This window comes from Spermophilus citellus (genome assembly GCF_964194105.1).
Source record: "Spermophilus citellus genome assembly, chromosome: 6".
Lineage (NCBI taxonomy): Eukaryota > Metazoa > Chordata > Mammalia > Rodentia > Sciuridae > Spermophilus > Spermophilus citellus.
Genome location: NC_138187.1, coordinates 90,026,411 through 90,036,181, shown reverse-complemented (window position 1 = coordinate 90,036,181; position 9,771 = coordinate 90,026,411).

Here is a 9,771-nt window from a genome sequence, read left to right as displayed (position 1 = left end):
GTCCATTGCTCTATTTTTATTATATGGAGTTGATCCGCTCTGATGAACAGGAGCTATTGTTTACTCTAAGCAACTTGGTAAGACACATGCATGAGGCAGGGTAGGAAATAAAGCCACAGAAATTCTCCCTGTCCCCTGAGGGTGATGTCATGACAACCCCTCCAAAGTGAAAGGAAAATACCTGACTCCTCCAACCACTAAGAAAGCAACACAACTCTGAATAAGCTTCCTTGTTTTTTGATGCAACATATTGTTTATTTTAAACGTGTTTATTTTCTAATATAAGCAGCAACTGGCTCTCACTGAATATCATCAGCTTCTCAAAGTGCTGGACCAGGTATGTGTAAAGTTCTGTGGTAAGGCACCACCTTCTTCTGTTGGTTACCCATGTCAATGAAGTTGGAGATTAAATGGATAAAGCCAAAAATTTCCCTCTAACCACTGCTTTTGCTGTGTATTAGTTAACTTTACATCACTGTGATATGATACCTGAGAAAAACAATTTAAAAGAGCTTGAAGGAGAAAAGATCCATCTTGGTTCACAGTTTCAGAGGCTTTAGCCATGGTTGCTTGGCACACTCGCTTTTCTGTCTGCAGCAAGGCAGAAATTCATTGTGGCAGAAGCCTGTGGCGGCAGGGGAAAGCCGCTCGCTCAATTTATGGCAACCTGGAAAGAGAGAAAGAGGGAGGAGTCAGGGACAAAATTATACTCTTCAATGGCATCCCCCCCACTGCCCCACCTCCTCCAATTAGGCCCTACCACCTAACTTTCCACTACCACACAATAGTCATTAAGCTATGAATTTATAAGTAGATTAATTCATTCATGAGGTCAGAGCCCTAATGACCCAATCACCTCCCCAAGACCCCACCTCTGAACACTGCTGCACTGGAACCAAATCTTTTAACACATGAGCTTTTGGGGACATTTAAGATCCAAACCATAACCAGCTACATACCACAAGTTTGATATGTTATGATTTCATTCAGTATCAAATATTTTCTAATGCCTCCTGTGATCTTTTCTTTGATCTCCGGCTTATTTAGATGTGTATAGTTTAATTTCCACATACTGAGAATTTTCAGATATGTCTTCATTGCTGATAAAATGCAAAATAAATCTATAATATATTCTATATTATTTTAATACTTTTAAATTTATTAATGTTTATATTATAGTACAGCATATGATCTAGCTTACCTCACCAAATGTTCCATATATACACAATAGAATGTTTATTTATTTGGCAGTCATTGAGTGAAGTTTTTTGGTTTGGTTTTGTTTGGTATTGGGGATTGAACACAGGGGTGCTTTACCTCTGAGCTACATTCTCAGACCAGCCCTTCATCCTTTTTAAAAACTTTTTGAGACAGAGTCTTGTTAAGTTGCTGAGGGTTAAATTGCCTTAGCTGGCCTTCAACTTGGTGATCTTCTACCTTAGTCTCCAGAGTCTCTGGGATGATTGGCATGTGCCACTGCACCCAGCAGGTGAAGTTCTAACAAACTTCTTAGATCATATTGTTTGACAGTATTCAAGTCTTCCAAAATTCTTGCTGATTTCCTATTTTCTTCTACCACTTTCTGAGAGAGAGTAGGGTCCATTTCCAGATTAATGTGGATTTGTCTTTTTCTTTTGCAGTTATCCAAGTTTAGCTTATGTTTCCTGAGTTTGTTTTTATTCATTCAAAGTATTTTCTAAGTTCTCTTGTGATTTCTTCTTTGATTCATTGGATATTTAGGCATGTGTGTTTAATTTGCATATATTTGTATATTTCACAAATTTCTTTCTATTATTGGTTTCTAGTTTAATTTCATTGTAGTTGAAGAAAATATTTTTTATGACCCAGAAACTCAGGAAGCTGAGGCAGGAGAATCAGAAGTTGAAGCCAATTTAATGAGATGCTGTGTCAAAATAAAAAGGGCTGGGGATGTAGCTCAGAAGTAGAGTGCCCCTGTGTTCAATTCCCAATACTGTTAAAAAAAAACACTTTGTACCATTTAATCCTTTTTAATTTATCAAATTTTGTTTTATAACATAGCATATGATCTGTCCTGAAGAATATTTTATGTGTATTTGATAAGAGATTAGGATCTTCTCAGTTCTTTCTTGGCTTGTGCACAACCTACACACACACACACACACACACACACACACACAGGCTTCTAAGTCCTCAGGAATATATTGAAGTTTTGCATATCTCTCTATGAAGGTCTCATTCATTAGGTTTTCCACTTAAGCTCTTGGCCAGTCTCTCATTTGCTCCAGTTGGTATCACTGTCTCAAATGACTGCACAAACACCTATAATGATATGCTCTGAAAATCTCTTGAGTATTTCTCACTTATCAAGCTCTCTGATCAAATAAATAGAGTCTTTCCAGAGGGCTTCCAGACAAGTGAGACAATGAGAGATCTTGAGACAGGACTTTCTGGGGAAACTCCAAATCTCTGCTGTTCACAAGGCTGCTGGTGATTCTGAGGCAGTTATTTTTCCAGAATACTGCAGAGCTTAGGAGAGGGAAATGCAAATAGGGCAACTTAGAATGCCATGACATTTACTATACTAATGTGATTTGAATATTTCTCTTAAATAAATGCTCCTCTGGTTATTATAAGCCTTCAATTACATTCTAGAGTCTGAAGGAAAATGTTTTTCTGACTTTTACCAATGTTCTTATTGCTCAATGAAGGACCTGATTTTTGGAGGTCTTTACTCAGTCATTGTGGAAGCGAGTATCTAAGCATTTTATTTTATTTTGGGTACTGGAGATTGAGCCCAGAGGTGCTTTACCACTGAGCTATATCTGCAGACCACCCATCCCCCCTTTTAAAATTTTTATGTTAAGACAGGGTATTATTAAGTTGCCTTGGGCCTTGCAAAATTGCTGAGGCTGGCCTTGAACTTACGATACTCTTGCTTTAGCCTCCCAAGTCACTGAGATTATAGGCAGGCGCAATTATGCCCGGTCGCCTTGAATTATTTCTGATGAGAAGTTACCTGCAACCATTATTGTTTTCCCCGAATTCAATCACTCTTTTTCCCCTCTTACTGCTTTTAACATATTCTTTTTATCTAGAAAGTTATGGAACACTTATAAATTCATTTCATGAAACCAGTATCACCCTCATACCTGAAAGGAAAGCCAGGAACGGCGAAATGGGCAAGAGAGAAATGACAGACCAGGCAGAGATATACACGGGAGTTTTGGGTACTGGAGATTGAACCCAGAGGTGCTTTACCTCTGAGCTACATCTGCAGACAAGTGAACTAAATTGCTGGGGCTGGATTGGAACTTGTGATCCTCCTGCCTCAGCCTCCCAAGCCACTGGGATTGCAGGTGTGCACCACTGCAAGCACCAGGCCAGAAATAACATTTTAAGAAACTCTTTGCTGGGCTGAGGTCATGGCTTGGTGGTAGAGCGCTTGCCTAGCATGTGAGAGGCACAGGGTTTGATTCTCAGCACCACGTATAAATAAAGATCCAATGACAACTAAAAAAATTTTAAAAAAAGAAAAGAAACTCTTTGCCGCTGGGTGCACAGTATAGGGTAGCGCCCTCTGTAATCCCAGTGCCTCCATAGGCTGCAGCCCAAATTCAAGGCCTCAGCAATTTACCAAGGCCCTAAGCAACTTAGTGAGACCTGTTTGAAAATAAAAAATAAAAAGATCTGGGGATGTGGCTTGGTGGTTAAGCACCCCAGGTACCAAAAAAGAAACCAAAACCCTTTGCTACATGACAGGCTATATACTGAGAAATTGGAGTATATACATGATTATGTTGGATCTGCACATTAATCCTATTGACATAGGTTAGAAGAAATAAGGATAGGTATCATGATTTCTAACAGAGAGAAGGGAAAAGAAACTAACTTTAAATCGAAAAATCATGGTCCATGTTCCCAGCTCCTCCTTCTCTCTCTGCTTCCTGGCTACCTTGAGGTGAGCAGATCCTGTACCATGTCCTTCTGCCATGATGTTCTAACTCATTTCAGGCCAGAAGCAACAGAGCCAGCCTTCTATGGACTGAAACCATGAGCCCAAATAAATCTTTCCTTTTTTTGTTTTTCTTGGATATTTTGTCAGATTAATGAAAAGCTAACTAATGGACTAGGTTTACTGTATCTTCAGCCTCACCTAGTGTTTACCCTATGGTTAGAGTTGGCAAACTTTTCTGTATAAAGTTTGGTAGTAAATATTATATACTTTTTGGGCCAACTACTGCTTCAGCATTCAACTCTGCTTTTGTAGTGTAAAAGCAGCTGTATGTAATAAACAAGAAGGTGTGGTTTCATTAAGACTTTGTAAAAATAAGCACTGAGTAGTATTTGGTCTGTGTGCATAGTTTGCCAAGCCCTGCTTTGTGACAATTACTATGGTCTTTGAACATTACTTATACTATCAATGTTCATCTTTAGCACTTAAAATTTTGCCTGATCGGCTAAAATTTCTCTTTTTTAATACATAAAATTCAGTTTTAGTGTTCTTATATTGGTTTGATGATCTTAGAGTCACTAATGTCAAAGATAAAACAAGGTACTGTCCTTCATCTAATTTCTGCTAAGTAAGAAAGACCAACTTCTGGGCCCTGATTCTTACCTAGTTAAAAATAATTTCAAGTGAGAGGACCATCACTTATATTTTTAATAAGTTTCATGGTATGCTGGTTGAGTTCTCTGAAAAGTAGACGCTGAAATGAGTTAGGGTTGGAAGTTCAAAAGTTTTGTTGGGAAGAATGCCAATTTGGTTCCTAAAAACAGCAGATATAAAGAATAGGGCAAATGTATAAGAGATTTATTAAGGAAAATTATCATGAAGTACAAATGAGAAGGGTACTTAGGTAAGCAGGAATAACCTAAAGGTGAAGATAATAGCCTAATACCTGTAAAAGAAGAGTAGTAAGGAAGGTTTAAATATAAGGAGTCTTATATTGCAACATTTTTTTTGGCCAGTCTGATACAGAGGTCCTAAGCAAAGGTTTTCCTTTGGAGGAATAGGCCAGCACAAGTACTCTCCTGATTCTCAGTTGCTGCCTGGAGCATCCTGGAGGAAGGGTGAATGCCATAGTTGATCCAAGGCAGAAGCGGGCAGTGACTGTGAGTCAACTCAGATCCAAGAGCAGATTTATTTTTTTCTTTTTAAATTTTTTATTTGTTCTTTTTAGTTATACATGACAGTAGAATATACTTTGACATGTTATACATACATGGGATATATCTTCCCATTCTTGTGGTTGTACATGATGTGGCGTTACACTGGTCATGTACTCATATATGCGCATAGGAGAGTTATGTCTGATTCATTCTACTGTCTTTCCTATTCCCATCCTCCCTCCCTTCCCTTCATTCCTCTTTGGTCTAATCCAAAATACTTCTATTCTTCCCTCCCTCCTGATTGTGTTTTAGTATCCACATATCAGAAAGAATTTGACCTTTGTTTTCTTGGGATTGACTTATTTCACTTAGCATGATAGTCTTCAGTTCCATTCATTTATCAGCAAATGTCATAATTGCATTCTTCTTTAAGGCTGAGTAGTAGTCCATTGTGTATATGTACCACATGGATACTACTTTATCCCACACATCTGTTGAAGGGCACCTAGGTTGGTTCTATAGTTTAGCTGTTGTGAATTGAGCTGTTATAAACATTGATGTGGCCACCTCACTATAGTATGCTGATTTTAAGTCCTTTTAGTATATGCCAAAAAGTGCAATAACTGGGTCAAACAGTGATTCCATTCCAACTTTTCTCCATACTACTTTCCAGAGTGGTTGTACCTATTTGCAGGCCCACCAGTATGAGCGAACATTTTTCCCCACAACCTTGCCAACATTTATTGTTACTTGTATTCTTGATATTTGGCATTTGACTGGAGTAACATGAAATCTCAGTATAGTTTTAATTTGCATTTCTCTAATTGCTAGAGATGTTGAACATTTTTTCAAGTATTTGTTGACTGATTATATTCTTCTGTGTAGGGTCTGTTCAGTTCCTTTGCCCATTTATTGATTGTATTGTTTTCTTGGTGTTAAGTTTTTTGAGTTCTTTATATATCCTGGAGATTAATTCTCTATTAGAGGTGCAGGTGGCTTGAGCTGTCCATGGGACTGTTCCACATAGTAGCCTCCTGAGGAGATAAGTCTGGCATTGGGAACTTCTTGTGGCACCCCCCACCCCAGGGACTGACCGCCTGATGCAGGTGAACTTACCCCAAAGATCCCACACTGCACCTGAGATGAGTGTGTCTTGCTGACAGCAAGACATCATAAAGCAAGACTCTGCCCTTGAAACCTTATTCTTGCTTTGATGTACCCAGCTTAAATAAATCACTGGAGCAATCTTTTCCCTTTGTCTAGCTCTATCAGGACTAGATCTACCAGGGGCTTCGCAGTATGTAAATATATTTCTGAGAATTTGTGTTTTGTTACTTATTATCTAAGATTATAAGGTTTAGGGTGGCTTGGATTCTCCATGGGCAGAAAAGAACCCTGCAAAGAAATACTGGTCATCGTTCTCCCCGAAAGGTGGCAAATATTTTTCTCTCATTTGTAGGCTCTCTCTTCATGTTCTTGTTTCCTATGAAGACGCTTTTTAGTTTGATACCACTTATTCTTTTTTAGTTTTTTTTTTTTTAGTTGGACACAATATCTTTATTTTTACGTGATGCTGAGGATCAAATCCAGGGCCTTGCACGTGCTAGGTGAGTGCTCTACCACTGAGCCACACCCCAGCCCCCACTTATCGATTCTTGATTTTACTTTGTGTTCTTTAGGAGTTTTGAGGAATTTGTTTCCTTAGCCGACATGATCTAGAGCAGGTTTTCTTGAAGATCCCTTACATCACACAGATCCACTTCTCTACACATACTTACGGAGAAATTCACCCATGGCCTTTAAGGGCAGAATTTTTAAAAAGAAGATTTAGGTACAAATAAGAGTTTCTATCTCTAAAGTTAGTTTTAAGACCTCAAATGGCCCTCATCCTCTTCTCCACTGTGTAGTTTTAATTCCCCTCACTCTCAGCTATCACCTCATTAGATCTTGTTTCTTACCTAGTAATATGACTCAAGCCTTGATTTTTGAGGAGTCTTAACACATAGTAAACACACATTTCAGGTTGGAATTGCTACATATGTCAATTCAGTTACAGTGGGGCAAGGGAGAACCAAGACACACATAAATGTACACCTTGGTTATATAGGCCTTCCTTCCCATACATAAAACAGCTCTAGTTCCTCCTCCTTATGGGCAGAAATTATTATTGTCATAAAGATGGTTCCTCTTCTCAATTAACATTCCCTGGACACAAAAGTCCAAAGTGTTCTGTTAGCATCCTTAGGTTGCAATTTAAAGGGTATATACCAAGTCTCCTGACAAGAGTGCTTCTTTGGAGACCAGAATCTCCAGCCTAGTAAAGCCTAGAGTTGTGAGGATAGGAAGCACAAAATCTCCCAATGGGTCATTGGAAGTGACAAAATTGGGGCCACTTCTTCTTCCATCTCAACCCTTGACTTTCCTGTCTTCCATTCTGGCCTTTTCTGGTTGCAAAGGTATAGAAGGGCCCTCATATTTGCCCATCTATTTTGCCCCTAAGACTATCATGCGCTATTTGTTTTCTCCGCAACTCCCTTAAGGTTAAACTCCCTTGGCTGCCTCTCTACTTTGCCAGTCACTAGAGTAATTGTGACACCTGGCTTCTGTTACCACCTGTCTCTATTACCTCAGACCCCACCAGACCTATGGATATTAATGAGCAGCTCTGTGACCACCTCTCTTTCTGTTAGCACTGAACTACAGAGTCATCACACTTCCCACCACTTTATGCCATGGGCAACCCTGTACCTCACAGTTCATTTGGAATGTGCTCCTCCTTGCCATCTGGACAGTGAGTGAACCAATCCTCAAATCCTATACAATATCCTTTCTCCTTAGACCTTTCTTCTTAGACCTTTCTTAGTTTTACCTGTATCAGTTCTGGTTCTCTAAAAAAAGAAATAGAAGTGACTTAGTAGGGGGAAATATCTGCAAAGAACAAAGGAAGAGGGAGCAAGCGTGAAATGATGAGAAAAATCTTCAGATTGTGGTTCAGATCTGATGTCCACATTTCCATTGTGAATGAAAATGGGGAAGGGAAAATTGCATAGTAAATCTTGGGCTACTGCAAAGTTCTGAGAAAGTCTCGACTAGACTGATGTAGAACTCTGAGCAAAGGTTCTGCATGAGAAGAGGCCTGCTCTGAGCAAGAATGACCCAATAGTAGCATACGACCATGCTCAGTCATAGGCTGGGAACAGCCTGAGGAAAGGATGGCCTCAGCATGAAGTTGTGGTAGACTCAACTGAGTGGCAGTTGGTGTCATCTGTGTTCTCCACAGCAGGTTCTCATGAAGGAGATCAGAGAGGGGTATCTCCATGGCCACCACAGGATGTAAAGCCTATGAAAGAAGGGGGAGAAAATAAAACTGAGCAGGAGGAGATTTGCAAGGCAACAGGATCTCTGCAACAAATTAAGGGAACCCCATTTTGTGCAAGAAATGGATAGCCCCCGGCCCTGAGCCACCACCTTATTCAGTCATCAGTAAGGGACTGCCCCAAGAAGAGCATGATTTCTGCTTAAGAACCAAGGCAACTTCTGAAGGAGCTAATGGCTGGGACATCAGTTAACTAGTTCTTGCACCTGGACAGCAAGTTCTTCAAGGGGGCCCGAGCATTCTATTCCCAACTGGTATGAGTGATTCTGAAACTCACTACAGTACACAGACAGTCAAGAACCACCACTTTTAGGCCATCTACTTACCCATTAGCCTTGCCATTAATTTCAATAATAAGTAATAATTACATCTAGGTCATATTTTTGTTATTGAGGTCATTTTTCTTGGTTGTTGTACTTTGCTTATTTTGTGTTATCTACTTATGTTCTTGTAGACATTTCTCTACATTTGACCAAGTGGTTGTTCTTTCCTTTCAATACTATTCTTTCCTTCCTCCACTTCACTGTAGTGTAACACAATATCTAAGTTAACTTTGAGGAGGGAAATTTTATTTGGGGTTCTTGGTTTCAGAGATCTCAGTCCACAGACAGCCAAGTCCATTGCTCTGGGCCAAGAGTGAGGCAGAACATCCCAGCCAAAGGGTGCAATAGAGGAAAGCAACTCACCTCGTGGTGGCCAGGAAGCAGAGAAAGAGATGTGGGTGAGGGGCCAGAGGAAACAAGCACTCTTCCAGGGTATGTGACCCCCCACCTCCAACCATATCCTACCTGCCTATAGTTACCACTCAGTCCATTCAATTACTGTGGACTAATTCAATTATAGCTCTTAAAATTCATATCATTTTCACCCCCAATGTTCCTGCATTAATAAAGGAGCTTTTAAAGGGATATCTTATATTCAAACAACAATACCAAGTTTTCTAATTTGGGCAATGAGTTACTCTTAAAAGAGGTATTATTCATTTCCTTCTTATTGTTTACTAAAAATGACTTATACAGCTGGATGGAGTGGTGCACACCTGTAATCCCAGCAAATAGGATCCAAGGCAGGAGGATTGCAAGTTTGAAGCCAACCTAAGCAACTTAGTGAGACCTCATCTCAAAATTTAAATTACAAAAAAGGGTGGTGGTGGCTGGGGATGTGACTCAGTGGTTAAGCACCCTGGGATTCAGTCTCCAGCAACATCTCTCAAATTACTTAATCCATTTTACTCTACTTCCATTTTCATACTTACACATCTTTTTGTACCTCATCCCCTAATATAGCTCTGTGTTGATATGTGT